The sequence below is a fragment of the Oryctolagus cuniculus genome, chromosome 12, assembly GCF_051225735.1.
Source record: "Oryctolagus cuniculus isolate XC-2025 breed Fujian yellow rabbit chromosome 12, ASM5122573v1, whole genome shotgun sequence".
Classification (NCBI taxonomy): domain Eukaryota; kingdom Metazoa; phylum Chordata; class Mammalia; order Lagomorpha; family Leporidae; genus Oryctolagus; species Oryctolagus cuniculus.
Genome location: NC_142878.1, coordinates 16,791,666 through 16,805,190, shown reverse-complemented (window position 1 = coordinate 16,805,190; position 13,525 = coordinate 16,791,666). Strand labels below are relative to the sequence as shown.

Sequence of the window (13,525 nt, the reverse complement as noted above, 5' to 3'; positions counted from 1 at the left end):
TTGAATGTAAATGCCCTCAACTCTCCAGTTGAAATATACAGACTGGCTGAATGGATTAGAAAACAAAACCCTTCTATTTGCTACCTACAAGAAAAACAACTCACCAACAAAGATACATGCAGAATTAAAGTGAAAGGATGAAAAAAGATATTCCATGCTAACAGAAGCCAACAAAGACATGGTGTAGCCATCCTAACATCAGACAAAATAGATTTTAACACAAAAGCTTTTAAAAGAGAAAAAGAAGGGCACTATATAATGATTAAGAGATCAATTCAACAGGAAGATATGACTACTATAAATGTATAAGCACCCAATTACAGGTCACCTGGCTATTTAAAACAAACATTAATAAATATAAAGGGCAACATAGACTCCAGTACAATAGTAATGGTGGACTTTGGTACTCCACTCTCAGCAACAGAAAGATCAACCAGGCAGAAAATTAGTAAGGAAAACACAGATTTAATCAGCACAATAGACCAAATGGACTTACCAGATACTATAGAACTTTCCATCCTACAGTTGCAGAATACACATTCTTCTCACTAGTATGGAACTTTCTCTAGGATAGACAACATAAGTCTAGGCCATAAAGCATGTCTCAGCAAATGCAAAAAAATCAAAATCATGTCATGCATCTACTCTGACCACAATGGAATGAAGCTGGAAATCAGCAACTCAGGAATCTCTAGAACATACGGAAACACATGGAGACTGAACAACATACTCCTGAATGAACAGTGGATTATTGAAGAAATCCAAAGAGAGATAAAAAAATTTTCTGGAAATGAATGAAGATGACAACATAACATATAAAAACTTATGGGATACAGCAAAAGCAGTGTTAAGAGGAATGTTTATATCAACTGGTGCCTACATCAAGAAATTGGAAAGGCACCAAATAAATGAGCTATCAGTACATCTCAAGGACCTAGGTAAGCAACAGAAAACCAAACCCCAAAACTAGGAGGAGAAAAGAAATAATTAAAATTAGAGAATAAACAAAAGTGAAACCCAAAACAAAAAACAATATAAAAGCTCAGCAAAACAAAGAGCTGGCTTTTTGAAAAAATGAAAGTGACATACCATTGGCCCAACTAACCAAAAAAAAAAAGAGGGAGGAGACCCAAATCAATAAAATTAGAGATAAAAAGGAAATGTAACAACAGACACCATAGCAATAAAAAGAATAATCAGAAATTACTTCAAAGAGCTGTATACCAACAAATCAGGAAACCTTGAAGAAATGGAAAGATTCCTGGACACATACAACTTACTTAAATTGAGGCATAAGGATACAGAATACGTAAACAGACCAATAACCAAAATGGAAATTAAATCTGTATTAAAGACCCTCCCAGCAAAGAAAAATCCGGTACCAGATGGCTTCACTGTTGAATTCTATAAGAGATTTAGAGAAGAACTAACTGCAATTCTTCTCAGTCTATTCAACACAACTGAAAGGGAGGAAATCCCCCCAAACTCTTTTTATGAAGCCAGTATCACCTTAATTCCTAAACCTGAAAAAGATACAACAGACAAAGAGAACTACAGACCAATTTCCCTGATGAACATAGATAGGAAATTCAACAAAATGATAGCCAATGGAATCCAACAATAAATTAGAAAGATCATTCACACAAATCAAGTGGAATTTATCCCTGATATGGAGGGATGGTTCAACATTCACAAATCAATCAATGTGATATGTCACGTTAACAAACTGAAGACCAAAAATCATATGATTATCTCAATAGATGAAGAAAGCACTTGATAAAATACAACACCCTTTTATGATGAAAACTTAAACAAATTGTGTATAGAAGGAACATTCCTCAACACAATCAACACAATCCATGATAAAGCAATGGCCAGTGTCATATTGAATGAGAAAAAGTTGGAAGGATTCCCACTGAGATCCTGACAAGGATGCCCACTCTGACTATTTCTATTCAATATATTCCTGGAAGTTTTAGCCAGAGCAACATTAAGCAAGAAAAAGAAACCAAAGGGATACAAATTGGGAAGGAAGAAGTCAAAGTATCCCTATTTGCAGATGAAAGGATTCTATATATAGGGGATTCAGAAGTTTTCACTAAGAGACTATTGGAACTCATAGAAGAGTTTGGTAAAGTGGCAGGATATAAAATCAACACACAAAAATCAGTAGCTTTTGTATATGCAGACAATGCCTCAGCTAGGAAAGAACTTCTAAGATCAATCCCATTCACAATAGCTACAAACAATTCAAATACCTTGGAATAAATTTAACCTAGGATGTCAAAGATCTCTACAAAGAGAATTACAAAACATTAAAGAAATGGAAGAAAAAAATTAAAAATGGAAATATTTTCCATGTCAATGGATTGGAAGAATCAATATCATCAAAATGTGCATATTACCAAAAGCAGTTTACAAATTTAAATGATAACAATCTAAATACTAAGAACATTCTTCTCAGAAATAGAAAAAAATGATGGTGAAATTCATATGGAGGCACAGGAGACCTCCAATAGCTAAAACAATCTTACACAACAAAGACAAAGCCAGAGGCATCATAACATCAGATTCCAAGACATAGTACATGGCAGTTATAATTAAAGCAGCCTGGTACTGGTCAAAAACAAAACAAAACAAAACAAAAACAGGTGGATAGGCCAATGTAACAGAAGAGAAATGCCAGAAATTAACCCATTCATCTACAACCAAATTATCTTTGACAAAGGAACTAAAATCAATCCCTGAAGCAAGGACAGTCTCTTCAACAAATGGTGCTGAGGAAACTGGACCTCCATAAGCAGAAATATGAAACAAGACCCCTACCTTACAATGTACACAAAAATCCACTCAAAATGGATTAAAGACCTAAATCTCTGACCTGATACCATAAAACTTTTAGGGAATATTGGGGAAACTCTGCAAGGCATTGGCACAAGCAGGGTTATTGGAAAAGGACCCAGAGGCACAGGTAATTAAAGCCAAAACTGACTAATGGGATTACATCAAATTGAGAAGCTTCTGCACTGCAAAATAATTGTTCAGCAAAATGAAGAGGCAACTGACAGAATGGGAGAAATTATTTGCAAACTATGCAACTGATAAAGGTTTAATAACCAGAATATATAAAGAGATCAAAAACTCAAGAACAACAAAACAAACAACCCAGTTATGAAATGGGCAAAGGACTTAAGCAGACATTTCTCAAAAGAGGAAATCCAAATGGCCAACAGCCAGATGAAAAAATGTTCAGGATCACTAGCCATCAGGGAAATGCAAATCAAAATGACAATGAGGTTTCACTTCACCTCCATTAGTATGGCTTTCATACAGAAATCAACAAACAACAAATGCGAGTGAGGATGTGGGGGAAACATACACTAATCCACTGTTGGTGGGAATGTAAACATTATAGTCACTGTAGAAGACAGTTTGGAGATACCTCATTAATTTGAATATAGAGCTACCATATAACCCAGCCATCCCACTCCTGGGAATTTACCCAAGGGAAATGAAATCAGCATATTAAAGTGTAATCTGTACCCCATGTGTATTGCAGCTAAATTTATAACAGCTAAGATATGGATTCAACCCAAATGTCTATCAACTGAAAACTGGATAAAGAAATTATGGGATATGTACACCATGGAATACTATACAGTGGTAAAAATAAATGAAATCCTGTCATTGGCAGCAAAGTGGATGAAAATGGAAAATATCGTATTTAGTGAAATAAGCCTGTCCCAAAAGGACAAACACCATATATTCTCCTTGATCTGTGATAATTATTAACATACCTATCCATAATCTTTAGAAGTGAAATTAACACTTCAAGATGCAGTGACCAGGCTGGCGCTGTGGCGTAGCGGGTAAAGCTGCCGCCTGCAGTGTTGGCATCTCATATGGGCACCGGTTCACGTCCTGGCTACTCCTCTTCTGATCCAGTTCTCTGCTGTGGCCTGGGAAAGCAGTGGAAGATGACTCAAGTCCTTGGGCCTCTGCATCCACTTGGGAGACCCAGAAGAAGTCCTGGCTCCTGGCTTCGGATCGGCGTGGCTCCGGCCTTTGCAGCCAATTGGGGAATGAACCAGCAGATGGAAGACTGACCTCTCTCTCTGCCTCTACTTTTTTTTTTTAAAAAACGATGCAGTGACTTTGAACAGCTTTGAGTAACAGCTTTGTTTTTTCATACAATTTGTTGAACTATTTACTTAGTATAGAGTTAATTGTATATGTATAAAGTTAATTGAAAATAGATCTTATTAAAAATGAGACTGGGAATAGGATAGGGAGGAGAAGGAGGAGTGGGAGTGTGAGTGGGAGGGCAGGTACAGTGGGAAGGATCACTATATTCCTAAACTTATATTTATGAAATGTGTGAAATTTGTATTCCTTAAATAAATGGTTTCTGGGGAAAATAGTTATATATACATTGCAACTAAAATAGCTACTCTAGCTTAATAATGTTTTTACACATGTAATTTTCTCACCACTAAGAACTAATAGGTACTGTAAATTCAGAGATGTACTACAGTTTTATGACAAAGTGTATGGATTTCATGAGGCTATTTTTAAAGACATGATATGCAAAGCTATCATTGCTTTTTGAGTTTTAACATAACATTATAACCAAATGCAGAATCCATTCAAAGTGCAATATGTACTTTCAAGGTATTTGAAGCTCCCTTCCTGGCAATATAATGGCAGTTTTGTTATATGGGGTAGATTTATAAGAAATGGAAATACAATTCTGCTTAGTAAGTGAATCCATTATGATGACTTTGAGTGAAAGTGAAAGAAAATTGAAATTTAACTGATTTCAAAACTAAGGAAATTTTCTAACTTATATTTAAGGAAAATATTGAGAAAATTTGGGTTTTAGAGTTTACCTATAGCTTAACACATTCTAAGACTCATTTTAAAAAAAACTTACTTTGAACATTCTTTTTTGAACAAAATTTTTATTTGTTTATTTGAAAGTCAGGGTTATAGAGAAAGAGAGAGACAGAGTCAAAGAGAGGTATCTCCCATCTGCTGGCGCATTTCCTAGATGCTTGTTATAACAGCCAGAGCTGCACCAGGCTGAAGAAAGGAGCCAAGCGCTTCCTCCATGTCTCCCCCATGCAAGCAGGGACCCAAGGACTCGAGCTGCCTTTTGCTGCTTTCCCAGGCCATTAGCAGGGATTTGGGTAATAGTTGAGCAGCTGGAACTTGACGTGGCACCTGTAAGGGGTGCTCTCATCTCGGGTGGTAGCTCTTACCCAGTAAGCACAGTACCGGCCCCTGAAACTCACTTTTTTATGAATTTTCTGATGCACATATTTCAGTCTTGAGTTGCCCATCTATTTATGTCCTAAAGCCTCTTGGATGTAATTTAAAAATGAACACTTGGACGTCGTCCCAGGTTCCTTGTATATACAAATGTACTTCAATGCATTAATGCACAAAGGGAATTAAAAATTAGTCCATTTTGGTGCAAAATATTTAGAAATCCTTGCATACAAGAGGTTTTCCAAAAGTTTGTGGAAAATGCACATTATGAGAATAACTGCAAAAATTTCAAGATTTTTATTTTATCTTAATTTATTTGAAAGGAAGAGAGAGAATGATTTCCCATCTGCTAGTTTACTTCCCCAAACGCCCACAACAACTGGGAGTGGGCCTGACCAAAGCTGTTATGCCAGAATTCAATCCAGTTCTCTAACATGAGTGGTAGGAACACAAGTACTCCAGTTATCACCTTCTGCCTCCCAGGAGGCTAGAATCAGGAGCAGAGGTGAAACTCAAACCCAGGTACTCTGATCTGTTGGCTTCCTACTTGCTGTGCCAAACACCAACACCAACACCAATTCTAAGAAATTTTTGGACATGAAAGCCCATCCCCAACTTTGTTTAATGCATTACTCCCTTTTGGCTACAATAAACTGAGAATGGGAAGGAAAGCATTTTGCTGAGTCCTATGTGTGAGTCATTCTAGGAAATTTTCCAGCATGGGAGGAAGGGGATCATGTTAACCTGTGATTTGTAGCAGGCAGGTCAGAAGTGTGATCTAGAACAATCTCTAGAGCTGTTTGGAGGTGTTGCTACAGAACCAAAACTGTGCCTGATTCCTGATACACAGAAGCCAATCACTGACATCAGGGTGGTGGAAGAAAAGAGGAGTTTATTGAATGCACGGAGAGGGAGTCAGGCAACTATTGCTTAATTCTCCAGTTCCCCAAGGATTAAAGGATAAAGGTTCTAATAGACTGAAGCTGGGGCTGTGAAGTGTGTTCAGCTGTTGTTCAAGTTCCTGGGTGGTCTGCAGTGCTGGTTGATCTCCTTCAGTTGTTCAGTGACGTTGTGTCCTTTCAAGGATTTTGATGATGGCAAGATGAGCTTCCAGTCTGTTTGGGGACCCATGCAGGTGGTAGTTAACTTTTTGCTCTTGGCCTAGAGCTCCTGGAAAAGAAACCCCATGAGACAAGACTGAACTGCAAGTCATTATCTGTTGGAAAAACTGATAACATCGAGAGTCTGGAGATTAGAACCTTGTAGAGCCAGTTGCTTTTCTTCCTTAATTCAGCAAACTAATTTTAGTGAGAGATTTATTTGCAATAAAAAGCACAGTAAGGAGACTTTACATTAGTGGAAGGAGACTGGGAGACCATAGAATCTGATGATATCTGGCATCTGCATTCAAAGTAGTATACATGATAGATTTCAATTACGGGAGGCCCAGGCCTTCTGATTGGGACCTGAATGGAGACAGAGCCCTTAACCTGTGAGGTCTGTGATCACTCTAGGTGGAGAGTGTGAAATTGAAGTAAATTGTTGGACATTCAGTTGATGTCAGAGGTGCTGGTGTTGGAAAAATCTCACACATTTGCTGCTGAAGATAGAAACATTATCAGACACCAATGCCAGCTTTTCAAAAAATTACTTTCATTGAAGCACTGAATTACAAAACACTGAACTATCACACACTCTCTCAATTAGTTTTTAAGTACGCTGTTTGTGTTAGGCAGAATAATAAACTCCCAAAGATGTTCACATTGTAATGCCAATCTCATGAATCCTTAAAATCAGGAGCCTAGAGAATCCTTCTTGGCTATATGGAGAGGAGAGGTGAAGAGAGAGAGACTGAAAAAAAGAGAGGGAGAGAGAAACATTGAGAAAGCTTAGATGATCCAATTTCTGCTTTGCAAAAGTAGGGGGCTGTGTACAAGAACTTGAATTCTGCCAAAAACTCAAATGAACAAGAAAGCAAGGAAATAAACCCTCCTTCACAGCCTCCAGAAAGTACTATGGCCCTTATAACTCCTCAGTTTTAGCATGGAACCATAATGAATTGTATTAATTATCATGATTCTTTGGGGTAGCAATGGAAAACTCAACCATATTTTGGGAGCCAGAAAGTAGGATACTGCTGTAATAAATGTGTGACAATGGCTTTGAAATTTGAAAGTAGGCAGAGACTGGAAGAATTTTGAGATGATGAGAAAAGCTTTGATTGTCTTAAAGAGACCCTTAGGAAAAATGTATATTAATGACATCCGTTTCTGGTGAGGAATCAGAAGGAAGTAAAGGGTACCATAAAGCAACATATATCCAGCTTAGACCATCTCTAAATTGTGGAGAACAGAATGTTGGTAGATATGTGATCATTAAAACCACTGTTGGTGGGAGCTCAGAAGGAAACAAGGAACACAGTATTGGACACTGGAGGTAAAGGGATACACTGGTAGAAATCTTAGCAAGTCTTGGAGTTGTGGGAAACAGAGCTCGGAAGAGATTTCCAAGTGAAGTGGAGAAAGTGTAATCTGGTTTCTTCGTTCTGCTCATGGTAGAAAGCAAGAGAAAATGGATAAATTGAGGAAAAAAATGTTAAACAAAAAGGAATTGGACAGTTTGGAAAATTCTCAGTCTATCCTTAAGAAAAAGATGCCAAAATTAAGACGTTTACTTAGAAAAGCATGCTCTAGAGGAAATGTTGAAGGCATGGCTTGAAACCTTCTGCAAACACTGTAGGAAGATCACAAGGTCAGAGTATTTAGTCACAAAAAGGGCTCTTTGAAAAAACAAAGAATGTGACTCACAAGTTCCTCAAACCAGAGGGTGTTGCTCCCCAGCCACCTCAGCAAAGGGAAGGTGCAGGAGGTAGACTTACCCAGGAGAGAACTGGGGCCAGGTTCTATCCAGTGCTGTGAATCCCCATGAAAAACATTAGTAATCCATGAGGTTCTTGAGAGCATTATATAAGCAGAAATAGTGTCAGCTTGAACTGAAAGTGATAGAAAAAGTACAAATGAGAGAGGGATGACAGACCCTCAACAGGCAGTGTGTACTGACCAAATGATTCAGCCTTACACAGGTGTTGTCTCATGAAAAAATTAGAATCATTCAAATTTGGCCTGAAACATAATGGAGTTTGCCTTTATGGATTTTGAAATTGCTTGGGATCTATGCCTCTTTTTTTCTTTGAATGGAATTATTTGTAACTGTTACTTGTACCTGTTCCCTCATTGAAGTTTGCAAGATCACTTGTTTCTTAGACTCACAGCTCCATACATGAAGGAGAAATTTCCTCCCAGGTGGATTATACTGAGAGTCCCAGCCATTCCTGATTTAGATGATAATATTTTGTACTTTTAAACTATTGAGATTTATATAAGATTATGGAGTTGGTGATGAGTTGAAATTTTGGGGGAGCTTGGAATCTAGCAAATGTGTATTGCATGGGCATAGACATGAATCTTTTGGATCAGAGGCCAGGGGGTGGCTGGCCAAGGCAGAATGTGCCCATTTACCTTTCCCCAAGTTATCTATGTCCTAATTCCTGGGGCCTAGGAATATATTAACCCATACAGCAAAAGGGACTTTGCAGAGACGATTAAGGTGAGTATATTGAGTCAAAGAGAATCTTCTCTCCATCTTGGCTTGAGGGCTCATTTGTGTCTTCTAGGATCTGATCCTGCTAAGCCTCACTGAATTCTCCAGAGTCCCTGCAGAATCCTTCCCCCGTGTGGTCTTCATCTCAGGCTCTCCTAGTTCAGGATCTTCAGCTCAACATTTGCATATGAATTCATTTCATAATAGTCTTTGTTTCCTGGCCAACATGTTAGCCTGAGCTGGGGATGATTTTATGCATTTTCACTGCTGTTCTGGATTTTGGGGAAAGCTGTAGTCTAATTTAATGAGCTGAGCAGGCGTTATCCCACAGGACGTAGGACACTGGGCACCATTTGTGGGACTGAAATCTCTGTTCTTTACAAATTTGCCTTTGTGATCTCACTATCTTCTCTTCCTTTCATGTTACGGCCGCCTCCCGAGGGCATCTGACCAATTGGCTGTGGTCTCTGAAGCCATCCTGATTCTCACAGCTGGGCAAAGTTGCTTGAAAAAGATTGAGGTCACATTTTTCCCTGGGTTAAAATGGTCACACTTCTGTAACAGTTTTAGTGTGAGGGACAGATGCTGTTGATTTTTGCTGTTCTGCCAGCCCCTAAATTACTGGACCTGCAGACAGTATAGAAACTACTGTAGAGAGCTTTTCACTCTAAATGAGGATGTTTCACTTCCAAATCTTGGAGTAGATTCACTTTGGATCTGTGATACTAAATAAGGGTCAGCAATCATAGCAACCCTGATCTAGCCTGCTGCCTTTGATTTCATTTTATAAATGAAGCATGAAACAAGGCTGGTTTTTGTATTTTCAAAATGATTATTACAAAAAAGATTATTCTATGTGCCTGAGAGAGTATATGACTCACAAAATCCTGAAGTACTTGTCTGCTGGAAGAGTTTGGGACGCCAGCTCTACCAAGAGAGGGCTCGTATGTGGACTGCTAGAAGCCTCTACTAATGTACGCATTCTCTGCAATGGGCTGAACTAACTTGCTTTTAGGAACCGAGCTCTCTTTTTAATGAAATGGTGGGAGGCTGAGCCTCTCTAAACTGGAGACAAACACTGACCATCCTCCGTGGCCCCAAACCCCGAGAAGGAAGCCCTGGGTGCAGAAGCTCTGGGGTATCCATGGAGGGGGAGATGTTGTTCTCTTTTTCTAGGAGCAAATTAAGGGCCTTTAAAAGAGACTCCCAAGAGTCTTCTGACGGGAATTCGTTCCTTTGTTGAATAACATAAGCTGTGGTCTGGCCTGATAAGGATAATGCTGATGTGTCAGGCCCTGTGTCAGGAGATCCTCATTGTGTCCTGTGGCAATGCCACATGCTGACGACAGCCTGTTGTCCAACAGACAATGGACAGACATTGGTAAAAGATTCCCCTTGCTATTCCTGTATGCGTGTGACCCTTAGAATAGTCTGCTTTGCAAGAACTCTTTAATTTTCTGTTGTCTGCACTGCTGCTGTGCGAACTGCAGTGGTTCTCGGAATTTGACCCATTCTCTGCTCCTCAGTGGCTGACCTTGTGGGTTCAGATCGCTGCTGTGAATTTGCAAGTGTTAATCACAGATACTTGTCTCAAAAAGAAAACATACCACTATTTTTAACAGAACTCTACATAGGAATATGCTGATTTTGAGGACTGTTTCTTTCACTAATAATTCCTGGGTAATGCTGGGTTTCTGATTTATTTTACCTGACCCTCAGTTTTCTTACACGTATACGGGTGTCAAAATGCCTCTCTCTATTTTGGGATGGAGCAATTGCTACTGAGTCCCTTTCCCCTGATGCCTTCGATTTTTGCTCAGTATCTCTTCCTTAGCTTGGTGTTCCTCTGTAAAAGTTGACTCCTTAAAAGATGATGGAGATGGGAGGGGGTAGTTGTGGGGAGCAACTGGGAGCAACTCGGACTGGACTGAGTTACTGGAATTAAGACTTATTCTATGCATCTGCTCTCCCACAATATGGCGCTGAGAAGGGAGAGACGGCTTCTGCACAGCTGCCTCCAGTTCAACCAATAGGCAGCAGGACCTGCTCCTGATTGGAGGAGAGCAGCGTACTCGGCGTGTGGGCAGCCGAGTTAGGATTGGCGGAGGAGGACTATAAAGGAGGAGAGAGACGGCATGCACCAGGAACATCTAAGGGGAACATCTAAGGGGAACATCTGAAGGAACACCTGTGCAGCCCCCGAGAGAGCCGGCCAGCGGTGTGCCGCTCCCCCACGGAAGTGGGGAATGTGGCAGGGGGAACCGCCCTTCCACAGAGGTGAAGGGACGGTAGCCCACCCGGGAAGAACCAGCAACAAACCCGGGGAGGGCCGAGCAGACAAAAGAACAGCGCAGGGTCCTGTGTCGTTCCCCCACGAAGACGGGGAGCGACATAATGGTGCCGTGACTCGGATATGAAGCCTAGGCAGGGTTTAGTGTCGTTCCTCCACGAAGAGGGGGAGCAACAGGTAGTAGCTATTAAGATCCTGTGAATTTCTCATGAAACTCAAAAGAAACTTGAACTATTAGTCACTACTACATAGAACTAGATTGCCCATTACTACCCTGCATGCAGGCAACAGGTAAGAAACGCAGTGCTTCCAGGTGTGCAAACGGAAAAGATCTCTTGATATTTTGGTCACTTATATTCATGGTTCTGAAAACACTGACACATGATCTCTGAGCCATTTCATTCTAGGAATTTATTTTCAGCAAATAGTCATGTATATTTGCAAATATTGATGTTAGGGTATTCATATTCACTCTATTTATCATAGAAAAATAGAGTACATGATCCTAGAGTCCATGATAGAGGTTGGTATAGCAAATAGAGGATATGTATTCAGTAAAATACACACATCTGGGGCCCCTATTGCATTTCAGTAACTATGGAATTCACAGAATTAAATAATACACTATTATGCTAAATACATATATTTAATGACATGGGTCAATGTATACACAGTATTAAGTTGAAAGAACTGATGGAATTATGTTAGTACAGATCTTGTGATATAAACAATGTATATATGCTCACTTTAGGGAATGTAATACTTGCATGGATACAGATCATTAACAGTGGTCACCTCTGGATTTTTTTTAAAGTTCCTCATATAATAGCCTATTTTTCTTAATTGTTTGCATCCTACTTATGATAGGCCTCATAAACTCAGCTAATCAGTGATTAATCATTATGTTAAATAACTCAATACTTGTCCATTGAATCAATTCTCACTAAGCATTTATTATGTAGGTGCTGGCCATTGTTCTGACTCACAGAGAATGTCAAGTTCTTATTTTCAAAGTTAAATGGAAGAATTCAAGGTATTCTTTGGCTCCATCTTCTGCAGAGGTATCTCCACTAATGAGTTATATGTCAGTTACTGATTGATGTGGGGCCACCCTTTATTTTGGTGACAACCTCTTTCTAGGATGTCCAGGCTGAACTGTCTAAAAACGAGGCAGTTGCTGTGAGAGCCAATCCTACCATCAGATGATCTTTGTTCACGGATGAGGAACTGAGCCCCATTATGTTAGAACACATGCTCAAAAATGGAAAGCTTTTGAATTACCCAGGATTGTCTTGTAAATATGGCATGTTTATTTGCTTGTTTTAAGAGATTATTTCAACCAATTGAAAGTGAAACTAAAATGTATCAAAATAAGAGGGATGCATTGCTTCTCAGCCTTTTGGCTAAGATCAAGTGTAGTATCTGTTCTTATCAGTTTAAAATACAAGGGATGCAGTTAAAACCTTAGTGAGATGGAAATTGATAGCAATAAAAACCTGCATCAGAGAGAAAGATTGTAAATTAGTCACCTAAATTTCAGCTTCAATCAACTAGAGAAAGAATAGAATAAATTTGAAGCAAGCAGAATAAAATAAATAATAAAGACAAGAGAAAATACCAATGAAATTGAAAATGAAAAATAATAGAGAATATCAATGAGACAAAAATCTGGTCTTCAAAGAAGATGAGTAAAATTGATGAACTTCTGGCAAAACTGACAAAGACAAAAAGAGAAATGACACAAATTACAAGTACCAGGAACTGAAATAGAGCTATCACTATAGATTCTGCTGTTACTCAGAGGACATAAAGGAATCCCATGAACAGATTTCCTTCATAATGTCTGCAATAATGTAGAAGTGAATTGATTCCTTGAAAATTTCCAAACTACCAATATCAAAGTGATCAATGTGTGATTAAAGGGCTCTTAAAAACGTCCATCTCCAGGCCAGATGATTTCCCTGGAGGATTCAATGACCCCCCCCCCCCAACTGTACACGCTCTCTTCCATAGATTGGGAGAAGGAATACTTCCCAGCAATATTATAAAGCTAGTATTAGTGTGATATTCAAACCCAATGAAGATGGTGCAAGGAAACAATGGAGTGAAATCTTTATGAATTTAAATACACAAGTATTCTGAAAATAACAGCCAATAGAATTCAAAGAATTCTACACCATAACCAAGTGGAGTTTATTCCAGGGATAGAAAGAAAGAAGGTGTGAGAGAGAGAGAGAGACAGAGATAGAGAGAGAGAGAAGAAGAAAGGAAGAAAGGAAGGAAGGAAGATAAGAAGGAAGGAAGGAAGGAAGGAAGGAAGGAAGGAAGGTAGGAAGGAAGGAAGGAAGGAACGAAGGAAGGAAG

General features: G+C 39.1%; 1 pseudogene; it reads left to right on the top strand.

Annotated features, from left to right (window-relative positions):
* Positions 1-12,544: 12,544 nt before the first annotated feature.
* Positions 12,545-12,712, top strand: LOC127484057 (U2 spliceosomal RNA; annotated as a pseudogene).
* Positions 12,713-13,525: the final 813 nt, after the last annotated feature.